General features: G+C 39.4%; 1 protein-coding gene across 2 annotated transcripts in view; it reads left to right on the plus strand.

Annotated features, from left to right (window-relative positions):
• The first annotated feature begins 5,930 nt into the window (after nt 1-5,930).
• LOC126759207 (teneurin-a) overlaps nt 5,931-19,607 on the plus strand; it is a 233,261-nt gene continuing 219,584 nt past the window's right edge. For both annotated transcript variants that reach the window (XM_050473899.1, XM_050473900.1), the window contains exon 1: nt 5,931-7,271. The gene's annotated coding sequence lies outside the window, so the exon portion shown is untranslated. The remainder of the gene's footprint in view (nt 7,272-19,607) is intronic.

Genomic DNA, 19,607 nt, shown 5'->3' on the forward strand with positions numbered 1-19,607 from the left:
CGGACGTGCGTGGTCATCGCCAGCGTTCACTGCCTGAAACGGCATTGCACGAAGCAAAATATGGCGGCACGCGCGTCGAAACAGCAAAAGGATCAGAGCACAAGGTTGTGAACGTGCAGCGCAGTAACGGCAGCGAGGAGCGAGACTCGAAGTCGAGCAAGGCAAACCTGAACAAGCAAAACCTGCCGCGCCAACTGCTCGCCAAGCGACGTGCGTTGCTTGCATACATAGGTGACACGCTCTACGAATAACTGTGTGTTAGTGAGTGTGCATTGCTGCGGATATATTTAGCTACGTGCAAGTTTGCGGTTTCTACATACTTTCTACTTACTTACTTACTTTATTTTTCTCCTTTAGTAAGGACGCGGTAATTTTGGTATCTCCTGACCTACAACAAATGGATTTCACCGGCCACCCCAAAAAAAGAGAGATTTACACATATAATTGTTTATGGGGCATTTCACTTTCGAAACGAGTTAAGCAACAGTTTTAGAAAGGGTGTGAATTTTCTTAGAATCGGTTCACAATGAGAAGTTAAGCAATATGAACGGTACTGCGGCAGCACTCGATGCGGCTCAAGTCTTCACTTAGTCATTTTATAATCGAATTGGAAATCTTTTCCGATGTTTAGATTTGCAACGCCTATCTTAGAAATAAATTATCTAACTCTAACTTACTCATTTGTAATGAATTTGCTAATGAAGTAACAATTGAATATGATTGTTCTATAAACGCAGTATTTATTCTTCTAATTCGGAATGCCGATTGCCGAGTCTTTCCGTTACGACCTCACTCGACTTTACTCAGTATATAACTGTAATTGCATGTTCACTCTTGCCGCAAGTACTCGTATAAAATTAGTAAATTAGTTGATAAACTCAACACCCAAGAAGAAAAGTGTTCAGAATTGACGATGGAGTAGAATATAATTGCGGCAATGGGCTGGAAAAGAGACTATTTCGAGTCGTATGTTTAAGCCGTTATGACTGGAACCTTCACTGGAACTCTTTGAAATATTATTGGCCATATTAGAGTCTCCATATATCTCAATCTGGAACGGGATCCCAGATTTGTTGGAATCTTCGTTAATATTCTTGCGTACGGTCGTTCTTGAATATTCTTGTATGCATATTTTGTAAGCTTTTTATACTCTGATGTAGGTACAAGGTCTGTGGCAAAAGAAACAGGACTGTTAAAAAAAAACAACAAAAAATTAATATTTTTCAAAAGTTATATTTTTTATTCAAAGTAGTTTCCTGTGCTTCGATACAGCGTTTAGCCCGGTCAATTAGCATTTCAAATGAGTGTTTAAGGTCGTCGCCTTTTGGACAGCTGACAAGTCCTGAAACCAGTGTCCTTTCATGGGCAAATTAAGTTTTCCAAATAGGTAAAAATCACAGGGTGCCAGATCAGGTGAGTAGGGTGAGTAATTAATGGTTAATATGGAGTTTTTTGTGAAAAAATCAGTGACAAGCGTCGACCGATGACACGGCGCATTATCGTGCAACAGGCGCCAGGACCTTGCCTCACGGTATTGTGGTCGAGCACGACGAATGCGTGACAAAAGACGCTTCATAACACCAAGGTAAAACACAGCATTAATCGTTTGGCCAGGTGGGACGAACTCTCGGTGTAAAATACCTCGGAGTCGTAAAAACAAATCAGCATTGTATTTATTTTTGACTTCTGAAGACGACCGACCGATCGTCACAGAGGTCTCACGACCTTCTTGGAATCGCTTAAATCACTCATACACATTACTACGGGATAGGCTCTGATCACCATAAACTTTTTCCATCATTTGAAATGTTTCAGTAAACGATTTCTCAAGTTTAAAACAAATTTTAATATTTGCTCTTTGCATTTTACGACCGATGACCAAAAGCTGCTGTCACTTTTTGATCGATAACATCGATTGTAGTTATCCAATTGTTTGAAAATTTTTACGAAATGTCAAAAAGAGATCAAACTTTTTATTTCATATACCCACCAATCGGTGGCGCCACCAGAAACAGTTATATTTAAAAAGTTCTGTTTCTTTTGCGACAGACCTGTATATCAAGTTTACCAAGATGTTTGTAACATTCAAAAGGAAACGTCGGATACCCGTTTCGAGTATCCCGGTTTCCCGGTATATAACAAGTATAATTGATCTGTGTGCGAGCTGAGTCGATTTAGCTTTGTCCGTCTGTCCGTCTGTATATGCGAAGTAGTCTTCAGTAGTATCGGACCACTTTAGCATATAGCTGCCATACAAACTGAATTATCGGAATCAAGTCCTTGTACGAAGACCTCTTTTATTTGACAATATATCTTCATCAAATTTGGCACAGATTATAATTTAAGGTATTGCTACAATATCCGAAGAAATTGTTCAGATTGGATAACTATAGCTCATAGCTGCCATGTAAACCAGGATGAATATCTTTTTCATCCTTTTACGCTCTAAAAAATTCACCTGTGAAGGGTATTATAGCTGTGGTGCTGCCGAAGTTAACATTTTTTCCTTGGTTCCATATTTATATTTTTTTGTTGCTCATTTATTGGTTACGTGTGCATTTGTTGCTTGCGGAATATATACATATGTGTAACTCCTGTCTGCCTTTTCTATATGTAAATATGTGCACCAGCCCGTGTTATTTATTCTGCAAATAAAAGTTTTCAGGTTTTTATACAAACAGGCGTGTGCTTGTTTGCTTTATGCTGAAAAGTTTCTGCTCAACTCACGAAGTTATCGATACCTCTCTCCTATAAAAATTTTCACAATCTCAAGTGAGCTCCTGACACCAGACACCGACGTTCTCTTCCCATGAATTGGCTCATCCCCAAGCTGTAGTTCTATTATTTTTTGACGCTCTATGACTTTTGCAAACAAATTTCTCTTTTGCCTCAGTGGTAGTTGATTTACGTCTTTATTTGTTTTCGGAATTTGTGTCAGCCGCAGCAAAGCCAAGCCGCAGAGGCGGAGGCATGGCGAACGCTTTTTATTAATTCGATCATGTATTCAAGTCAGGTGAACAAAGTGCTAACTTAATTGAGTAAATTGGGCTGGAAAACTTTGACACATGCTCGCCCGAAAGCAACAACGAACAGGAAAACACCACAGGAAGCAGAGTGACCAAAACATATGTCTATTTTTGTAGCACATATGAGCTTATGTATGCGTAGGGCAGACAATACATGAGAGACTTGCTTTGGGTTTAGATCAAGCTATTGTTATCAATTAAACCCAATATTTGTTTAACACGAAATTTGACGCCAATGAGAATGTGTCTGAAATGGTCTTAACAACACTGAAGTCTTATGAAGAGCACAATTAGTTACACTTCATTCAGTATTTGTTTTCATTATTTCTATGAACTGCTATCGGCTCGTCTTTAAATATTTCCGTAAATTATTCCTCATAAGTTGTAGAAGTTTATTTCCATTTGGTTTGCTTATCACTGTCGGCTTCGAATGCTCTTTACTCGTGTTGTGCTTACTAATGAACTCTGCTGTTATCTGGCAGACTTCCAAGGGTATACACTGGCTTGCAAACAGACTCACGGACTTCCTTGCCTCGCTTGCCGATGTTCATGTATGAGTTCGCCAGCTCACTATTGTCTGCCGCAATTAAAAACTACTATCGCAACACTCAGGCCGGAGCACTTGTACTTTTGTAGTGCATCATCATCGAACTGATGTAGTATTCTCCGCTTAGCCGCTCAGCGCACGAGGAACGCCGCCATGTTGCGCTTTATGTGGCGGGAATGTTTTCCCATTGTAGCATTGTCTGCGAACTCCAATGAACTTCAGTGAACTGCTTGCTGCTCGGGTTCAACGGCTACAAAGTTTGGAATTTTCATGAAATCACTTAAAGTGCAGTGTTCACCAGTTGAATCCGCGTGCTGCAGACGATAAGGATGCCGTGGTTTTGGCTATTGGCTTCCGGCTTCCGTTCCGCTGTTACAACTGCATCAACTTGACTCTTCATATCACGCTTGTAAGCCTCGTCCTCTACCTGGGCGACCCACCTGAGTCAGTTTGATATCCTTAATGTTTGTAGATAGTTATTTATTCAGAGAAAAGGTTGTGTCTTAGTATCCTCCCAATCGAAAAAATATTAACTTCTGCCAATGTTATTGGCAATTCACTCATGATGTCATCTGCGCTGATGAAAATTCTTGAATTATTGAAAAGATTTCCAAGGAAAATCATTGCGTTCCTCTAGTTAAGAATTCTACCACACGTTGAATTGAAGATGTATATCTGAGTTAATGAAGCAAAGTTTTCAAGGAATGCTGATAGATTGTGGAGGTCAATGGCACTCCTTCCTCTGATTGCTATCCTTTAGCAAATCCGTTGTTAGCATCCACAAATGAATGAAGTTATGGGTGTGTGGACAGAGTTAGAATTACTTCCTTCAGGATCATATTCGGCTGATCGAACTGCATGTTTTATACTTATTCAACTTGTAAAAAGCTTGCCCGTTGCCCACATATCATATCATAATTAATTTGAAATTTTTCGAAAGTTCCGTAAGAACTATTGTATTTTTCTGCTTTTCCTTATTTTGCACGTGAGTTTTATATGAGTTCGCCACATCGCCCTTAACTACAATCACATAAACCATAAAAATACAGTCACTGCTGCGTATTCTTTAGTCTCATAGCCGCCAGTGTCATTGAAGTGCAAGGAACTACATTTTCACACGCAAACTGCGCCAGTTTATTTGCAAGAGACAACAACAAAAAGATAATAGGCGAAGCCCCACCGCTGCATTTTTTTGGCTTTCGAACAAATTACTTTGCATTTAATATACTCTTGATATGAAGCTCGAAGTGTTTGCCGGTAGAAAAGGAAAGAAATATTGTTGCAATGTTTATGACGGTGAGGACCATAGTATATTGTGGCACTAGTAACCTACTCTTATAACTTTCTAAAAAGAGGCTGACATGGTATTTTTGGATTTTAGCATCGCTTCGCATTTAAAATTGGGAAAAGAACTTACACTTAGATGTTATATTTTAGACAACTACCTTTTTTTCTATTCTCGAACTAAAATTTTGTTATGCGGCTAGTACTCTGCTGTAATATTATATTTGCCCTTTGTCTAATTAAGGCATTTGCATTTGCATTGGAAACTCTTTTGGAAAAGAGACAAGCTCACGAAACTGTGAACGATTTCAAGCTACATATTTTTTAGATATTCATGCTTGAGCAAAAGTTTTCGTTTTGTAATCAAGTCACATCAAGGAGAGGAAGGAGTCTAATTGTAAAAATAAAGATATTTTTGGCCGTTTAAAAGTAGAAGAAATAAACGGGTTAGCGTTTGTGGTCTCTGTGAATCTATGTCACACATAGCAGACATACACCAAGCAAGACCTCCAAAAGCAACGAAAAAAGTTATAGTGATTAATGGCACTATAGCAGGGGGGGGTTATGCAGCTGACAGAAGTAGTGGCTGCGAAATTTTTCGAAACTTTACCGACATAAGCGTTTACGGAAGTGTAAAGTCAACAATGCTTGCGTGCCCGTGGCATACCAGAAATGGTTGCGTTTCCGCGTGAAGCTTTACACACTGTGACTGAGAAGGCTTCGCAGTGCGGACGCAATTTTATATGAGTTACCCAAGTCTTCACAAGGATGTCGGGCATGTAGGCGAGTCAGGTGAGCGCAACCGACGAGAGAGGGCGTAAAAGCGGCACATGCGCCTCAGCCGAAGTTCGTATAAGAGTTAGGAGCTTTTGTGTTCACGTGCGATTAAGGCAAAACGAGTTCACCGTGGAATGACGGCAAAGGACGTTGGGGCTGGTAATAGTTTGTTGACATTTGCAGGCACGAGACATGCCGACGCAGGCTATACGAAAGAGCCCAAAGAACAAAACAGCACGTCAGTTTGTGAACAGCGCGCGAGACTAGTTGACGTCGGAATTCTAAGCGATAACGTGTTTGCGTCGGATAAGGCGGGAAAACGCTGGCACTAAGGCGACTCGCAAGTGTTTCGTAAGGTTTTCGGAAAAAGTGAACCGCACTTAAATTAAGTGCTTGTGTGCTTAAAGATTTGTGAAAGCTTAAATATCCTAATAAAAAAATAATTTTGGAGTAAATGTGTGAATGAAACCAAAATAATTCGTTGCCGAGGCGTCCCCAACGAACACATCAAAATCGACTCGCCAAGGATTATTTTTCCAAGCACCGCAATATTTTGGGATTCCGCAGCTATTCTCTACTTGCGATGCTGGCGCGCGGCAGTGTTGTGTAAATGGTGTACGCCGGCTGAAATTAAATGTCACTCATACGCCATGTGAGTCGGCTGATTCGCCTCGCCACGATACAATCGCCGCGATCTCGCGCGGAAACCGCTCGTGTTCGTGTGTGTGCGCGTCAAAGCGGATTTTCCGCTGTTGTGCCCTGAGTGAGGATGAATTCGGGGCGAAACTAAATAGCAAATGATAAGAGCAACAACATCAACAACAACAACAGAAATCAGTGGAATTTGTCGCAGTGGTAAATTAGAAAACGTAGCCGTAAAAACGAAGCAGAATATCGGAAATATAAAAATACAACGCGCAAGTTTGTGCGGGCGTGTGTTTTCGAGTGCCCATGTGCGCTTTCAGGGCTTACCGCGGATTTGTGTCGATACATTTGCGTGCTAGACATCCCACCACTTTCCGAATTTCCGTTTTCATCTAAATCACTGAGTGGCTTGTTTAATATGTAGTGTGTGCAAAGCAAAGAAATAGCAGCGAAAGGCATAATGCTAATGGCCCTTCATCACTTTGGGTCGCAAAACTCTACACCATTTCCTCAAATAGAAATAGTAGAGAATATGTGAGTTGTTGTGTGCAGCCGCCCATGTTTTTAGCAAATTGAGCAAGTGCCAATCAAAATGGAAAAATTATTGTAAATAATACCGATTAAGATCCTATCCGTGGGCAAATCGTTTAATTGCGCGTCGGAAGTGTTGGGAGCAAGCGCTGGTGGGTATCAAACCATGGCGAGTGAAAGTATATAAAAAAGTGCGCAACAAGCTGCAATTACTCAGTGAACTTAAGCTCTATTTTTTGGAAGCGGGAAAGTTCGTTTGGAGATCTAATCGAGTTCGCTATCTGTTGCCTCTTTTCGGTGAAAAGTCGAGTTTTAGTGTGTGGTTATGCCTATCATTGCAGACCCGTGATTTATACTAACTTGAAAATATTTTATTCCACATATCGAGCAACTTTACGACACTGCGTACTCGGATGTAATGGCTTCATAGCCAGCAGTGTCAGCGTGTTGTAACTAACAAGGTGAGTTCCTTAATATTTCAGTAATCCTGTTCAATGCGAATTACAGATGGATAGTCGTTAGTAAGCTTTATATAACAATAGTTGTTAGTTTGAGATGACGCCCCAACTTTGTTTAACATTGGCAAATAAATTCCATAAGTGTATTAAACCCTTGAAAATATTGAAAATAATTCCCTTTAATATACGATTTTGTATCCATATACCATAAATGGATATTTTAGCATGATTCAATGGCAACTAGATCTTATTACTCGATTGAGTATGGCATATTGAATTATAAACGTCATAAATACAAAATTCAAAAACCAATTAACTTACCTTACTTAAGATATACTTTAAGTTCTCAGCATTACGTCTTATATTTTTTGTCTCATGCCTTTTGAGTTAGAGAAGTACAAGTATACGTGGAACCTAGGCAACCAGCAGTGATACACCTCACTCTTAATGAACTTATTTCGCTCTTGCTACTTTTTAGTAGCCAACGATTCGTTGGCAATGCTATCACAATTTTTTATTTTGGGCTTATATGCATTCTTGGCCTATATCTATTTTTACTTGAGTTTTAAATAACTCTTATTATCTGCTGATTAAATTCCTTACCTTTACGGTTGTGATTTTGTTGTGAAATTATATCTTCAGATTATTTACAAGTTAAAAGAAAAAATATAAACAACATAAGGAATTGTTTGCAAAGATGTGTTCCTCCAAATGTAATACTAAAAGCGTTGTTTCACTTTGCCAGTTGCACAACGCTATCACTCTTGTATGCCGATCTGAGTTCGCTTCGTATTTGTTTGCCAATGCAGTTTCGGAGCCACGTCGCAAATATTTGCTCAATGTGCAACAACGCAATCAATTTTTAATGAAACGAAAAAAATTCAAAATCACCGTTACCCAGTTTTATTCTCTGCTGAAAAAATTTTTCCACTATATTTTCACAACTTTTTATTGTTACTGTTTTTTCTTGGTTCAATATTTATGTATCGAATGAGGTCGTTCGCCATTGAACGGAACAGCTCCCTTCTGCGCTGATGTGCCGCTGTTTGTTGCAAGAACTGCACACGCAATAGCAAACAGTGAAACATTTGGGCAGGGAAGTAAGTATTGTGCTTCCTTTGCATGGCATATGTCTCGCGTATGAGTGTTATCAATTGGTTATGAAAAGGAATACGTCAGTGCGTATGAGTGTCATTTTTGAGCAAAGTGAAACTGAGTGAAGAATCAAGGATTTCGTTGTTTATCACTGCTTTGATTAAGCGAATGTACAGGAGTTGTGCTTGATCTTAAGGAAAAAATTAGACGTGTGCACTCTGTACATTGCTCAGGTGGTGGCATCCAGTACTTAAATTTTAAAGGATTATCGAAAATTTGCAAAAGATTTTCTCACTCTGGCAGTCTGGTCGCCGTACGCTGTACGTTACAGCTTTGATAATCCCGCCGTCGCACATTGCTTTCTTCACATTGCTTCAATGGAGACACAGTGCGTCTGTGGTGGAATTAAAATCTCGGCGCAATTTTCGTAGAATGTAGGATTTCAGATGGATTTCAAATGGATTGGAGGAGAACTTGTAATCTGCTTAAAGCAGTTCCCAGATCTTGTATGCAATGTCACAATATCCTTTCAGCTTCGCAGTAGCTCAACCGTGCAGTATTTTGCTAGATTTATGGGCAGTTCGACTGAAATTCCCACAGCTCGCACGGCGGCTATCAATTTTAGGGTCTTTGGGAATTACACCTTTAATTTCTCGATACTGACTTATTTATTTTGTAGTTGCGATATTACAGTATAATGTCGTTTAAAAATTTGCCGTTTCTGCTATGCGTCAATGAAAATAGTCCCTTTAGAGGCGTTGAGCGCCTGTCCTTGGGTATTTTCTGCTGACAACATAAATTCACTTTTGTGTGTGCCCACATACACATACCCGTGTGTACATATACAAACATTCATATATGTATTTCATACATATTTACAAGTAGCGAGTAATTTATTTTGAATGTATCGAATATTTATTTTCTCACCAAAAGCTGAGGCTTGGCATGGGTGGCTGTATGCGGCTTAATTGGAAGGGACAGACAAATAATTGGAGCCGCGCACATCGCAAACAAATGGAAAAATTAATAGCGAGCTTTAGAAAATGAAACGGAGACACATGGCTTTCGTGGATGCAAATGTTGCATGAAAGTGTTGCAGTAGGTCATATATACTATTCATATGTATGTATGTATATGTCGTTTGATTTCACATTTTTTCGCCCGGTAGGAAAATTAATCCTTCGGTAATGAGGTGCGGATATTTGGTTTGACCCACTTTTATAAAGAAATCGCTTTGTATCGTTAGCACCAACTCTTCATTCGTAATTTGTGCCGGTATGTCCGAAGTGTGGCACAAGAGCAACAATTACTAGAAGCCGAATTTCCGTTAATATTTACCTTTAAATCTGTGGTTATCGATCCGAAATGTTGATTAGAAAATTAAAATGTTTAAATATACTAGGAGATTTGTGGCAGGGCCGTGCCGCCTTATTCTAATTCTAAATGACTAACTTTGCATTAAAAAATATATTGCAATATTTTGCTGGGTTGCAATCCAATTTCGTGACAGTCTGCTGGCAGCCGTCTTTCAGCATGGCTCAGCATGACCCACTTCAGAGGCATCATTCAGCTCGAGTCACTTCCCCACTTTCCCCTCAGTCTCACATCCATACATAAAAGTCAACAAACACTTGTTGCCAAAGAAAAACTTGCATCCAAAAGCATTTTGTTTCAGTTCATACTTGTTGTAGTCGCGACCGTCGAGCTCGTTACTTGTGTCGGACGAGCGGAGGAGGAGTCGCACAAATTATCTGCCTGTCGAAAAGAGGGAAATGAATGCACCTGTCACTCTTAATTACTATTTTAATTAACTGCTCTCTTTAATGTTCTTTTCCATTTCATTTTTTATTCATTTATTATTTCTCTGCCGTCCGTTAGTCTCTTTGTCCGTCTGTCCGTCTGTCTGTTTGTGTGTTTTTTATTTTCAAAACTTTCTCCTTTATTTAGCCCTGAACACTTTGACGTGCTGATGAGAGCAGAAAATGAAATCGTCCTCCATTCATGTCATAATCTTTCAGGCTCTGATTGAAATTCATCTCTCAGTCGGCAAAAAGAGGTGACGCAGTAACGCAGTAAAATGGGCAGTTGGACCTAAGCGCCTGTGTGGGTGCTTGGCTTTTGGGCCCTATGCTCCTTGGCGTGTGCAAGCAAATTGAAAGAAATGACATATCAAACGTGACTGTAATAACGGTGTTATGCCCGTCTTCAGCGGTTGCCTTTGCGCGAATCAAGTTTCGTTGCTTTTCTAAAAATACTGCTGCCCTATTCTGTTGTCAGTGGTTGCACGAATTGGGCATATTTGTTGTTGTGGCTTTGCGCGTTAAGCACTAATTACGCTAATTCGCCATTAACTGAAATGAATTTTGTTCGAAGTTGATTTCTGTTTGTTCGCTTTCGTGTTTGTTTTGTTTTTGTTGTACTCACTCGTGTCACTGTCATTAGTGTTGACACACTGGCTTTAGCAGAATCTCAAATGACATGTCGTTAAGTTTATTGCACCTTCGTGTCGCAATTTCCGAACTTTCTCCTACCTTATAACTTGGCGGCAAACTCGTGAGTAAATATGTATGCACGCACACCTTTGCAAGTATGTAAGTGCGAGAGCCGCTTTAACAGCTGGCGCGTCTTTTTCGACTGCATGTAGTTCTGACATAAAAGATTTCTAAAATAATCTAGCAGAATTTTTTAAGGGCTTAAACCGTGAAGAACCTTCTATTAGACAGATAACTCCAAGAGTTTGAACAACAGCCTGCATCGGTCTAGTCTTGTAATCTGTATTTAAATGGGTTTAGATTCTTATTGTACCAATTATTCAGGAGCTTTGCGTTAATTGGATGAATCTAAGGCATTTGGAAACATCAGGTATCAAATGTCAAATGCAGTGCCCCAATTGCGTGTGGGATGAGTCCACTGCATGGATGATAAAAGATGGACAAAATGTGGATTTTTGCTGGTTAAGACAAGCCCACTTTGCTGCGATCGTTAAAGTAAATAGTTCGTGAATTAATTCATGAGACATTTAGGTCGGCGAAAACCTCAGTCTCAATGGCCAAAAGCTGAACATGGGAAGTAAAGAAAATCGGATGGCTGCAGCAAGAAAGCAGAAGTGGCAACATGATAACAACGCAACAGCCACAAGAATCATCTGCAGCTAGTGCGTTCGGTGCGGCAACACGAACATTAAGGAACATTAACAGCTCTTTTCCACAATGGCTTTATGCTGAGATTTATGATGTGGCAATAAATAAATTGCTTGCAAGCAAGTCGAAATCAAAATGAACGTTGCCGCAAAGGAGGAAGGACGGTGTTGCAGTACTCGAGTTAAAGCGTATACAAGAACATAAATACAAAAAAGGAAGATCTAAGTTCGGGGGCTACCGAACATTTTATACTCTTGCAACTTGCAAGAATCAAAGCCAGGGAAATACTTTAAGATGGAAAACGTCAACCAGTGGATCGGAATCTCAGCAATTTTAAATATACATACATAACTCCTACACTCACCGACTCTGTTTGAAAAACGTAACCTATTTATGTATTATATGGGAGTTGGGGCAGTCTCAACCCGGTTTTATCGATTAAATATTATCATGCCGCACACAAAAAAAATGTTCCTTGGGTTTTATTAAGGTACCTTACATACAATCACGAATCATATGGATTACAGTCAGCCGGATGTTCGAAGATCTTGATATTAGTTATATGGGGGCTAGGTCAGGTTTTCGCTAAATTTTGGCAATTTTAGGCAGAAAGATACACTGTTATGAGTAAAACAAGTTCTGTCATTTTCATTAAAATAACTCAAATATTGGCTGATATATTCAGTAAAAAAAGTCATCAGGGATTGACCCGATTCAGCCAATTTTTGATACACAAAGTTAGTATTGTCAGGAAAGGATTCTCTCTAAATTTCAATTGTATATATTTATGCATTATATATTTATATTATATTCACCGATATTTTCGGTCAAAAGTCAACTATAGATCCTGGGGCCCACATATTCGGTACCTAGTGGCTTGAACGGTTTTAGTTGCATTTGAGCAATTTTTGGTCATAAGGTGCATACTTTAAGGGAATTATTTGCGCAAAATATTATATCGATTGCTTCTTGATTTGTGTATTGGAAAGTGAAAGAATCAGATGGAATTTAAAATTTCATTAAATTCTTAAATTCACCAAAAACCTTCACAACGATTCCTATAAAGCCCTCTCATGCAATCTCGGAGATAAAATTTAATGCCTTTGGCACATTTAGCTATTGATTTATTGCGCTCTTAGTAGACGGACGGACATACAGACAGTCACTTGGATTTCAACTCGTCTCGTTATCCTGATCATTTGTATATAGTATATATAATCCTATATCAGTCTCGATTAGTTTTAGGTACAACCGTTAAGGAAACAAAACTGTTATAATCTGTAGCAATATGTTCGCAAGAGTATAAAAATTGGTAGTTATCGGCACTGAAGAATAATGCTGTCGAAGCAGGAAAACTACCTTCTCTTTTCACAAGAACTTTGGAGTGTACTGAACAATGTTTCAGTGAGATGAATATCCCAACTGTTCTCATTGCTTCGTTCTATATGTTCTAGGAGTTTGCGCATCTTGGTTATTTTGCTGGACAGTTACACTCCAGTTATGTTAATCTGACAAATGGAAATCCTCAAGCGGCAAAATACTGCATGCTTGAAGCTAATAGCTTGAGAAATATTCCTGTGAGACACATTCAAGCTATTGTGGCACGTCTGCCATACGAAGAGGAGAAGTGGAAAGACTTAGTGCTTGAAAGTATTCGAGGAATTTTGAAAATAATTGAATTAAAAAACGCAAATTTACCTTAAAATTAGTTATGCATCGAGCCTTTAAATTTCCTAGCATTTGTCTTGTGAACTGCGAAAAGCCATTGCGATGTCAGAAAACTTCGTGGCAAACACATTTTGTTTATTTTGACGATGTTCAAATAAATGAAGACGACTGAAGAGCAACAGCCATTAGCAAATTTGTGGAAATTCGATTTATTTCCGAAGTCAAATTAAATTATACCTCAAGCATTCTGTTGGCCGTGTATGCATATGTGTAGTATCAGCAGTACTAAGGCTAATAGCGAATGTAGTTGATTTATATGTGCAAGTAATTATTTGCTCTGCTCTTCTTCCTATTTTATCACTGTAGCACTTATCGCGCCAAAGTTATTTATATTTAAGAAAGTACATAAATTCTCTCACTTCGGCTACATTCACCGAGTGCAAAAAATACACAGAAGCATAAATAAAATATAAGCGCAGCACTACTCAGTTGTCACCAGAGTTATTTGCTGTGACTGGCGAAATCTAATTGCTGACGACTGCAGCGGAGGCAGGGCCGATGGGGCGTATACGCAACAATCATGTGCACTCATGAATCCCCTTGAAACGCGCCTAGTGCCTAGTGCGCCAAGACTGGTTCCTGATGTTCACAGGGGCGACAGTCAAGACCGAACTGCAGTGCTCTTAAGGCATCTCTAATAATTCTCGGAAATTTGAGGCTATTGATTTAGGGAACATGTGGTAACAGCGCAACTTCTAATATCAGTTAGGGTTATGGGTAAGTAGGTGCTCAAGAGTGTTGCAGTCAAGCCTTTTGCCAATTTGAGTACTGATTGTGTATTATACGGTCGACTCTTTTTCACCCAGTGCTGTCCTATTATCTGCTGGGAGCATGTGTTTCCTTGAGTGTGAAGAAATTGTCGAGCTCGGAGTTTTGCAAGCGAGTGTGCGTGCATTTAATGACAACAAAAGCTGTAATAAAGAACCTATTTGAAGCTGCCGTGGTGGCGTGGCTGCTTCGGCAAGGCATTACGGGAAAAAATAAATAACATTTCCATAGCAGCCGCCTGGCATCGACTCAGCGCTGAGGATGATTTTGAGCTCTTACCAAAAATTAATGTTTACATGTTGTTAGCATTTTGCTGCTGCCATTATACTGTTTGTTGCTCACCATGGCTAGCAGCATTACATGGAGATTTTGCCATCTTATCGCATTTCTTAACACTTCGAGCATAGAAATTTATGAAGGGATTTGCACTTAGTGATAAATGAGTTTATCGATTGCGACTTGCTGTGTTTAAAGAAATTTTGTGAGGGAAGGGTTGACACGAAAATGGAGCAGCGCAAGTTGAGGACAGAGGTTAGTAAAGCTCACATCCATGAAGAGCCTTGGAAAACCATTTCAATGGTTTTTTGTTCCTCTCTGATGATATTTTGATAATATTTTCAAAAAGGTAAAACGAGCATTTCTTGATAAAATTTAAATTCTCTAACGAAGTGATCGGAAATCAAATCGCAATGTGTATTCAAGGCTTTCATGGGGGATGGACTCTAATACACATATTTGAAGATTCAGCTTGCTAAAGTCACTTGCTCTGAGATACATCTGATAAAGCAACCACTCTAATTACTTGACAGGCACACTTCCATAAATGGGGATAAAGGTAACAGTACAACTTTGGGTTTAAATCATGCAATTTTAAAACACTTTAAACTGCAGATGTTGTGGGTCCCATAAACACAAGTAGCTTTCCCACTAACCTCTCGCACTCTGTCTTAAGCATAAGTACGAGAGTGCAACGATATCCTTTTAATTTTAATTATTTTACGGCTTAAGTGAATCCTTTCCTTTTCGGGGTGTGAGTGTGAGCTCGCTCACATGAATGTGTGTCTAGGGTTACCGAAATGTGCTTGTGGTCGGGTGTGTGGTAGCGTGTTGGCAAGAGATATTAATATCCTTAATGCTGACAATAGAGTGACATAGCATCAACAACGTATCGTAACAACAACAAACTCCCACCTGCTACTTCACTCATTGTGTTGAATCCCAGCTGTTCATTTACCATGGTTTCGGAAGACTTAGTTCGTGCACGGGCATAATTGAGGAGCGGGTGCACATGAGCGTGTGGACATCTTCACACATGCTGTGCCAAGGCTCGAAGCAAGGATCCCTTCCTGGTATTTTTGCAGATTAAATTTTCTCAAACCTGCCGAATGGCTGTCCGATGTCATTTGCATGACTGTGGCATTTTGTGGCAACATTGAATGATGCAGTTGGCCTATTTGCGGCGACAGCAACAATGAAAGGGTAGACCCACTGAGGAGATGGCATAAAGAGCTCGAGGTGTGCATTTGAGGTTTTAATGTGTAGGAAGATGATTGCGTAATAGGATTTTCGCTGTCAGCTTTAATTGAGGTATCGACGTCGACTTGAGCGGTATAATCCAGTTATTTTAAACGCGTTAGTTTAGTTTAGATAAGTGAAAGTGAAAATATACGAGCCTTAACAGGAGTCTAATCGGTGTGGAAAATTATATTTGGAGTGGTTCAAATGAAAAATGTATATCAATTCCATTAAAAAAGTATGCAAAATATATTTCCGATGGTCATTTTGAACATTTCGCTGACTAGGTTTTGTAGAAGTCACCCGTCTTAGATATTTTGCACAAAAGCAATTTGGTCGTTGGTTTGGTAGTGAGTCTATTCAAAGAATTTTTATTAACAAAATTCGGCCTTATATTCATTATAGTTGCTATGGGGGACCGATTATAGCGATATTTCAAGATCTTGGTATTATTCTTGCTGTAGGGGGGGTAGATGACTGACGACGCACCTAGGACTTTGGGATCTCCATTGTAATACAAGATGCGTTCCAAAGTAAACGGGACTTAAAAGAAAAAGAGCAAATGGTTTTTTCGGCAAAATCAATTTATTTTATTCAAAATACTCTCCTTCTGCTTCAATACAGCTTTTTACGCGGTCAAAAAGCATGTCGAACGAGTGTTTTAGCTCGTTGGCCGGTATGGCCGTCAGTATGCCGGTGCAAGCCTTTTGAATGGCCTCTACGTCTGCATAACGCTTTCTTTTTCTTGGGCAAATGCATTTTTCCGAAAAGGAAGAAGTCACACCGTGCTGTATCAGGTGAAAATGGGGAGTGGTTAATGGTTAAAATGTGATTTTTGGTCAAATAATCGGTCACAAGCGTCGATCGAATGTTGGATTCTGAGCAATTTTTGGTCGTCAGTCAATTTGTGCGGAACAAACCGTGCACACACCTTTTGTAAGCCCAAATGTTCGGTCAAAATGCAATAAATCGATGTTTTGGAGATGTTCAATTCCATTTTCATGAATTTCAATGATGATTTCGGCTGATTTTTGATGAATTCACGCTTTCACGGTTTCCATGGAATTTCTATTGATCACGGATTTTGATTGGCCCACATGTTGATCGTCATTTATGTCCTCACGACCACTTTTAAAACGTTGAAACCACTCGTGCATTCTGCTACGGGATAGGCAATCATCGACATAAACTTGTTTCATCAATTGAAACGTTTCGATAAAAGTTTTACCAATTTTAAAACAAAATTTAATGTTGGCTCTTTGTTCGAAGCTCATTTTCACACCGATAACACAAACATACTGACACTTAAAACGCAATAACTTCACTTCCAATCATGAAATTCTCACTGGACAATCGATAAAGATAGCAGATTCTAACGCACTAGTCGACATATAGATGGCGCCACCAGGGGTGCTAGATTTAAAACATAGTCCTGTTTACTTTGGAAAGCACTTTCAAAAAATTCGTTGGGCGACTCTGCAGCGAATACTTTCTTAAGTTCTGAGGACAGACTAAAGTCGCTGAGGCTAGATTCGGTAATGATTCGGCAGCAATTTTAATAAGGTTTGCCAACGTTCTAACTGTACTAAGGCATACAAATTCATATGCCCAGGTATTTATTAACTATGTGTTCAAAGCGTCTTCAGCTATCTTTAGAGTGTCAGCTATCTCGTTTAACTGAATTTCAAGATCATCCAAAATCATGATGTGGATGTTTTTGGTTCCGTCCATAATATCCTCTTTTGCGTACCCACAGCGATATCTTCGTCGGTTCTTATGTGGAAGTGGGTAAAGCACTTACAAACGGTTTCAGATCGGCGCAGAGCTCTGACACTCAGCAAACCAGGTTTCAGCGTTAGCAGCCATCCTGGGATATAAATAGTGCCATTAACAGTCATAAAATCAGGCATTTTATCCTTTGAAAGTATTTGGTGTCGAAGGTATTGTCAAGATGACGGCCAACTTATCTATGGAAACCTTGCAACAAAGTGATCAGCTAAAGTAAGGAAAGTTTGTGTGTTTTCGTACTACTGTCTAGGCTTCTTAGGAATTAGTTTATATTTTCTATTTAGCTGATGTTACAGTTATAATGTTTTTTTATCCAGAGGACATAAGTCTCTGTTTAGAATTTGAGTTCGCGGTTTCATTTCGGCTTATAGTTTTCTCTAATAACTCAGAGAGTTTTTGGAAGTGTATCTTCCGGTTGTGAAATTGCCACTACGAGTGCGTAAGATTTATCGAACGACGATAACAACGAAACTGCCGATAACATTTTTTCACCTTTTATTGCGGAGCTAGGCGCTGTAATATTAAATGCATTTGAATGAGCGCAAACCAGTTTATTGCGTTGCAAAAGCAAGCACATTGTAGTAAATCAATTAAGTCCCAAAGGAATTTAAAAATTTATAGCTGGTTATGCGCTTGAATTATTTACAAGTATTTTAACAACAAATACAAATTAAAAGTGCTTGCGTTAGAATGCAAAATGGTTGAAGCTTTAGGCAGGTGGAAACGCCGCAGGATGTGTAGTCGGCCACTAAATGTAGCTTATTTGAATCAGAGTAATTTTAGTGAGGGGTAACTTCTGAAAATTTATCGAAATTTGTTGATGATTTATATAAATACGCTTTGTTTCTCCACACAACTATCGTTCCTCAATATTAGTCAACGTTATGGTTCGCCTTTACAGAAATATCGAATTTGGCAAGTGCCCAGCTTCTGTTCCACCAAATCTACCGGTGGGCATTGTTCTCCATTTACTTCAATTGCAACAACAACTCGTTGTTGGGCAAATTGTGTAAATTCATTATGCACTAGCAATTATTCTTTATTAATACACTCCAAAACTTACTATGCCGCGCTGATATGTGCGTGCCTAACTTATGGGGGCTTAACTAATTTGATAGCTTTGTTTTCGCAGTTGCTCGAATATGCAGTAAATTTCGAATAATTGCCAATTGATGCCGACACAATACAAATTTGATAATATTGAGCTGAAAATACTTCGGGGTGGAGAGCATAATGCGTTTGGGAGTGGGTGCGGAGGATGGGGTTGGGGCTTGCAATGATTACTAAAGCAGAGTCTGTTCGCTGCCAAATGCAGCCCTGTTGCCCTGGCACTGGCACTCGATTGCGGCAGGGGATGATTCGGAAATTCCATTTAATAAGTTCATGTGGGCTTTGCATCCACACAGTGCGGGAGCTTTTATGTTTTGTTGCAAAGTGTTTACACATGTAAATGTCTGTCCCGCATATGATTCATGTGTATTGGCTGTGTGAAATTCGGTTGGGGGTTAAATCAGTTCAATATTTTGATAACAGTTGTAGAAGGAGTGCTGCGCTTCTAATATTAAAGATTTCAGTTTGTAAAGACTGCTAGAAATCACATTGACTGGCTTATAGGTCAGCAGTGAAGGGACAAAAATTAGTCAATTTTGTTCTCGCTAAAACAAGCAACTACAATAAAGTTCACCAAATACTTTGTGAGTAGGAGATATGGTGCTATCGACACAAGTTTGTTATCAGGTAGACGGACAGTGAAACTAAAGAAGCAAATACCTTCTTGCGCTGAAGGTGCACCAAAAAAGCAAACGCCATTAAATTTATTTAAACGCGAGGACATGTTGATATCTTAATTCGCCTTCACCCCATTTGCCGCCTTTTGCTTTGCTTCACTTTCAATTTCACTATCTTCGTTCATTTCATTTTCGCTTACGGCTTTGTTGGTGTGTTTTTTATTTTATCGCCCTTGCGTGACCAACGCACACACACACACATGTAAGTGAATACTGGCATACATTCAAGTGTCTGGGGCATGCAAAAACAAAAGCAAAAGCAACAAGTAAGGAAGCGCTAAGTTCGGGTGTCACCGAACATTTCATACTCTCGCATGATAAAGTGATAATCGAGATTTCATTATACGTCATTTACATATTTTTCAAATACCGTATTTGTGTAAAGTTTTATTCCGCTATCATCATTGGTTCCTAATGTATATATTATACAGAGAAGGCATCAGATGGAATTCAAAATAGCGTTATATTGAAAGAAGGCGTGGTTGTGAACCGATTTCACCCATATTTTGTACATGTCA

Source organism: Bactrocera neohumeralis, chromosome 5, assembly GCF_024586455.1.
Source record: "Bactrocera neohumeralis isolate Rockhampton chromosome 5, APGP_CSIRO_Bneo_wtdbg2-racon-allhic-juicebox.fasta_v2, whole genome shotgun sequence".
Lineage (NCBI taxonomy): Eukaryota > Metazoa > Arthropoda > Insecta > Diptera > Tephritidae > Bactrocera > Bactrocera neohumeralis.